Source organism: Pygoscelis adeliae, unplaced genomic scaffold (genome assembly GCF_000699105.1).
Source record: "Pygoscelis adeliae isolate BGI_AS28 unplaced genomic scaffold, ASM69910v1 Scaffold215, whole genome shotgun sequence".
Classification (NCBI taxonomy): domain Eukaryota; kingdom Metazoa; phylum Chordata; class Aves; order Sphenisciformes; family Spheniscidae; genus Pygoscelis; species Pygoscelis adeliae.
This window is the reverse complement of record NW_008824770.1, coordinates 481,832-488,490: the sequence shown is the minus strand read 5'-3', so window position 1 is coordinate 488,490 and position 6,659 is coordinate 481,832.

Below are 6,659 nucleotides of genomic sequence, written 5' to 3'. Positions count from 1 at the left end.
GTAGGGAAAATTCGGAACTGAATACCTGAACCCTGCATCCTGTCTGCATCATGGATGGTTCTGATTCAGAGCTCTAAATTTGGGCAGCCTTAACAGAGGTTACAATTGCCTTCTGAATTGTGTTTCCTGGGTTACATCTTGAAAAACATAAGCCTTCTGCTGCTAGTTAACCCTAATGTGATTCAGGGCAACTACATGAAGAGCAAACCACTGGGAAATCTGAATCTGACCTGTTGTACCGAATTGTTCAGCTGAGAATATTCTTGATGAGTAATTGCTATTACGAATGGCCTATTACATAAGAGCTCAGATTACAAAATTATTAATCACCCACTTAAAATAGGCTGAGGGGAAAAAATAAGTATCAGCAAGATTTTACAGAATTAATGGGGCTAACATGATGTCACTGCAGCAACTCTGGATTTACACTAATATCACTACAGTTACATTACCAAAACCATCTCCTTTATGGATATGCCATGGGCCCCAGAAATCTGTTTGAAATATGTAATCAAATGATTATAATGCAATTTCCTCCCCATATGTGTCTCATTTTGTTTCAAATTCTGCATGTCATCTTCAGTGTGTTTGGTTTGACTTTTTTCTCACACCACTTTTGAGGGAGAATATTGAATACAGGAGTTACCCTAGGTTTGCATTGCTATACAATAAGAATGAGTTGTATTACACTTTCTCACTCTACAATGCACTCTAAGCCTGTGCAGGCATGAACACTCAGGTAAATCAGATTAAGCCAGAAAAGATCTTACCCTTCTGTCTTTTACTCCTAGGAATCTGATTTTTAACATTTACACTAGGGGAGTTAGTTGTACAAACTTGGTACTGATCTGCTCAAGAGTGTTTTTATCCCTTAAAGCAATATAATAATGCACAAAACCTGTAAGGTTTCTGACTCCACAGTAAAAGCAGAGCTTGAGAACAACAAGATCTCTTTCTCCATCATAGAATCAATACTTTCTCCAAACAGTGATTCCTGTAAAATCAGATCCTGAATTCTTTAGACAGGTAACCCTTCCAGAGCAATAAGCAGTGGCTTTTTTTTCCTTAAGATAGAAAATAGACACATTATTTGCCTAATTAAAAAAAAAAAATAGACACTAGGACATATTGTATAGCAGAGAAAAAGAAGTATTCTATTTCATGGCATGCAAGCCACTTGCATATGCTACAGAATACTCTTCCAAGTTTTATAAGAAAGAGCTGCTCCCTCATTCACTTTCTAAAGCATCAAAACAAACAACAGAAAAGAATATAAATTTTAAAAATCAACAGATTAACGCCCAGAATCACAACAAAATTTTTGATTTAAAGGTAGCAAATATTTTTTTTAGATTCACAGCCATCAAGCAATAAATTCAGCACTTATTACTCAGGCAAAACTCTGCATGACCTTCTTGGAGTCTTGCCTGGATGAAGAGTGTGCCAAACCGCTCCTTGGGCTACGGTCATGCAAACTGTTACTCAGGTGATTAGTTTTACAACAGCCAGGAGTATGTCAATAGAGCTGCTCATCACAGAAAGTTAATCACTTTTCAAAGTGGTTACAGGATGACAATTTTAGCCATTATTTTTTGTGAGGCTATTTTTTTAAGCCATCATGATGTAGTTGAGTACAAGGCCATCTTGTGCTCTGGTGGAATTCACCAGCCACAATACGGGGGGATAACATTGCCTGTGTTGCGAGATTTTAAAATTTTTGGGTTTCTTCCATGCTCAGAAGAATCTCAAACAGAGGTAGAAAATGAACATGACAATAAACTCTCTCAGCTCCATCTGTGCTGGCAGATGTGTCCTAAATTAGGACCAGATCTCATCCTTGCTTACACTTGTGTAAATCCACATTAACTCCACTGGAGTCAGGGGAGCTGGTCTGGATTTAAAGGATGTTACCATAAACAAACTTAACCTCAGTATAATTACAGAGTTCCCAAAAGGAAGTGCAAGAGAAGACATCAATGTAAATTCCTACGTCTTTGTTTAAGCAACAATGCCAATTTTCTTGCTCTATGTTACCTTGTGGGCAATTCTGGAGTAATTCATAGAAGCCTCCAGAGTCAGTTTGGATTGATGGCTCTGTGAGAACAAACCTTGCCTGTAGCCCTGGCTTTCCAGGGCTGTGTGAAACTCATGTTTGGGGAGGATGGGGCCTGAAGTCCCAAAAGGCCGTGAAATGTATGGAACCCTCCAGGATCTGAAGTCCAAACCTTCTTTACATGCTCAGCTGTGGGTGTACTGGAAATAACCCTCCATAATCTGCTGTGCTCCATCTCTCCGGTCCACTGCACGGGCTAAAATTTATGGGCAACTTGCAAGCCCAGCTCCATGTAGAGAACATTACAGTGTTTAATAACACTAAAAAACATGGTGGTGACATCTGCCAGTCAAGATGGTAATCCAAAGGGTGAAAAAGACAAATAAAACATAAAATCCATTTTAAAAGCCTTTGATGATCCTCACTAGTTATCTGCATAGCCATTATTAGCTTGTAATTTCCTGCAGATATCTTGGTGGGTGTAGCCATTGAGGTAGGAGCTGAAAGAATAGGGGAGTAATGCCTTTGTGAATTAATTTAAAAAAAAACATTCCACGAATATGGGAGATCTGGAAGAGAATGCAGAGATGGTTAAAAAAAAAGTTGATAAAACAGGTGATCAAGGTTTGGAAGAGTGGTGGAGAACTGACACAGTTGGAAAATAGGGAAGTACAGAGATACAGCATTGTAAAATATTGTGAAAGTGAGGATAAGTTGGAATGAGAAACAATGGAAAAGTTTTTCCTTCTATCCAGTCACTGTACTACAGACATGATCTGGCAGGATCTTTAACCACCTCTACCGCTCAGTCATATGCATCAGCTGGTCTGCAGAGATTAACCACAAGGGAAGCAGCTGTAGTACTGTTGTTATGATAAGGACATTTGTCCATTTGAGAGTGGCACTGAAACCAAAAAATCTATTCAGAGAGGTTACTGGTCAGCTACTACAGGCTTCAGAAGTGGCTGTTCTGGGGCTGGTATTAGTAACAGATTGTCATGGGCAGTGTCTGGAAATCCGAGCTATCCTGGCAATGGAAACTTCCATCTAATGGTAAATAACTTTCAATCACTACTGCATTGTATTTATATCAGAAGGCTGTAGATAAAAGAGAGAAATTTCCCATTTATCCAGGGAGAAAACTCCTCACTGAAGCAGGAAGTTAAATACCTCTTATGACATTTCTCTCTCTCAAACTCTTCCCAGAATAATTCAAGGCAGTAGGAGATTCACATTTCACCAGATCTGCTGCACAAAGGCCACACGGATGCCTGGTACGGTTGTGCAGTTCTGAAATCTCTTTGATATGTCTTTGGCTTCCTGGAGAAGTATTTCTGTCCTTTGTTGCTGCAACAAGGGGCATTCACGTCTGATCTTAAAATCTACACACCTATTAACATGGCCTTAGGATTCATTTTCAGGGTCTGTCTTCCTCCTTTCCTAATAAAGTCCTAATAAAGCATGTAGATTATGAATCTCCAGAAGAGCTCTGCAAACCACTTTGTTAAAAAGGGACCAAAGTGATGGAGATAAGCCCCATCCTACATTCACTCAGCACAGGAACAGACTTACATGCTGAGTGGGGGTCCCATCTGTGCACAGATCGGAGCAGCATGACTCACTGAGCCATTGATCTCCTTAAATTAGAAATCTTTCATGTGTCCATAAGGAAATACGAAGGCTCAGTTAGAAAGATGAGAACTTGGAACTTATTTTATCATCTGGTGACAATTAATTTTGTGCAAACCTGAAAGGTCAAACAGTGGAAATATCAGGAAGGGAAAAATAACTTTCTACATAAGAAATCAGGGCCACACCATCATTTAATATAAATTGGCATGGCTCCATTGAGGTAAATTTCTTACGAACAGAAGAACCGGTCCTTCTTGCATTCCCCTCAGAAATCATGTATAAGGTCTTATCACTGCAGTAAACCCCGAACAATTGCAGAATGCTGAAACATCTGCAGTTTGGAGGAGCCAGGGGTTAAAATGAAAGGCCCCTTTGTTACACAGAAGTTATTGTTTTCTTTGCTGAGGAGATGTCTTACTATCTACAGTTATCTGCTTGAACTTTCATCTCATACTGTTAAGAACCACTAAGAAGTACTTCTTTTTATGAAAGTCCTGGGCTTACGTGATAGTGTAGATGTCCCTAATAAAAGCAACCACCATTTGCTGCAGCCTTCTCAGAACTACCCCTTGTGACAGATCATTTGTACCAGGCAGGTCAATGTAGGTTGGTCTCACGTTTCTTCACTTACAAAATGGTAATATTGTCCTACTTCAGTGAATCCACTGTTGGTTGAGGGGCTTGTTCTAAACATCAATTATAATGAGGAGTCACACTGGTGTAGAAGAGGAAGAAGAGAAAGTATCTTTGGTAATTCAGAGTGGTTAGATCTATCTATAACCAAAGTAACATGTTTTTTGATGAAGAACTAAGCAAAGATGACAGGGGATGGGGTTAATCTTCCTGGCCTGTGAACTGGCTACATTCCTTAGGCTGCAGTTTCTGTTAACTGACTTCATGCAAAAGTAACTTTACTGTGTTGGCATGATGTGGGTCAATGCAATGACCCTTTCCCTGGCTGATGTGAGGAAGCAGGCCTCCCTAAGCAGTGGGTGTAATCCCTCACCTTTGTCCTCAGGTTGCTCTTGATTAATTGTATAATGGAGCCCTTTTAATTTAATTTTACCAGGTAAATAAAATTTAGCTTTCTAGGTTTGCAAGCAAGAGTGAATTTTAATGACATGCAACTTGATTAATATTTGAGGTTTGAGAAGGATCTCTCTGTAATGGCTGAGGAGTAGGCTCTTTCCTCACAAAGATTTTATTAGGGCTTGGAATACCTCTCTAAATCTAGAGTCCTGAAATATCACTTCATGGAGCCAGTTTAATACCCTTGAGACTCAGCTGAACTTCGGTGCAATAGCTGTGGTTTTACATGAATGTGAAGTACAACACAACCAGGCTCCTGTACTGATCAGTGTGCCAAATTCCACTGCAGTCAGACCAGGGTAAAAGTTTTCTAACAAAATGATGAATTAGGTCCATAATGTTGTAATTAAAAATGGAAAAAGCTTTCTGTTAGGACTTCCTTTACTCACTGAATTGTAACCCACTAGCTAATTCATTGTTCCCAGAAGGACAAAAAGTATATGCTGGTTTTGACTACAGTCTTTATGTTGTAGCTGAAATGCTTTACGCAAAATTCTGATAGACGCTGTTTGAAGTTAACAACCAGATAAAAAACCCTAAACTAGAACTACCCCCTAAAAAGAGGTATATGAATCAGATGTTGCTTAGCCTGGATCCTCATTCTTCAGACAGCATCACAGAAATGCCCTGTTCATTTGCCTTCCAAGAGGCATGAAAGGGCTTCGTGAAACAATTCTGGTACACAGGTCGTGATATTCATATCCATGGTTCCAGTGCAGGGTATGGAGGAAGATGGAGTAATCTGTAAAGGTAGGTAATGAATGTCCATCTGCTGCTAGTCAAAATTTATGTTCTAAACAACATCCATATTTCTGGTTACTTGAGCTCATTTTGTTTGTTGTCTGACAATGTAGTCCTGTATAGAATTTGCATATAGGTTCCTACTGATAAAGTTTAAACAGCTCAGTTTCATCTCTGTTCCTCTTCAGTATTCAAAGGACTGTATTATACAAAATATGCTTCTGAGTAGTGACTTGTTCAACTCTGAATTGAATGGAAGCCATGAGAACATGTCAAGTAGGAATGCTGCCAGCCCTGTATTGACTTATATCTGTAAGTCAATGAGAAGCATCAAAAGATTGCTTTTTTAAGGAGTTCATTCTCATGGTTTGATAACATGATATACAGCAACTTCTCGTCCACAAATACGGTTGGAATATGACTAGAAAAAGAGATTTGGGGAAAAAAGGATCCTGATGTAGTAAACTGCTGTGATTCACAATGGCTCTGGGAAAGGGAGAGAAAAGCTTGACCCAGCTGTGTTTATATGGTTTGTAGTTTAACATGACATTTATAGAGCTTCAGTTTACAATAGACTGAGATGCTTCAGTGTTTTTCTACAGTTTCTTTGAGATCATGTGCATGGTGGATATGCTTGGCAGTAAATAGCTTTGAAGGTGGAAGAAAAGTCAATCTGATGCTGTAGAAGGCATTTGCAAAAATGCATCCCAGAATAATTTTTTTTACATTGAAAAGTGAAACAACCACTCAAGAAACAATATAATAAAAGGAAGACAGTGTTTCTCCTGACTCATATGCTTCTGATGTTCTAAGCTTTCAGCTGATATTAGTGGCAAATATAAGTTAATAATTATTAATAATTAATAATAAGTAAGATTCAGTGTAAATAGCTGCTGGGAGAGGGATGCGATAGATAAAACAATCTTAGAATTTCAGCTGTGCTGGTGTAAGTTTCTTTGCAGTCAACAGATTTAAACCTAGAGCCCTGTAAAGGGAGATAAAACTGAACGAGTAAATCCAATTATATTTATAAAAAAAAAGATTATCTGAAAAAAGTAAGCATTGCTGTGACCAGTGTCTAAATGGGGAAACTGATGCAAGGTACAGTGCAATGACTTGACTGGAGTGTTACAGTAGTAAAGAA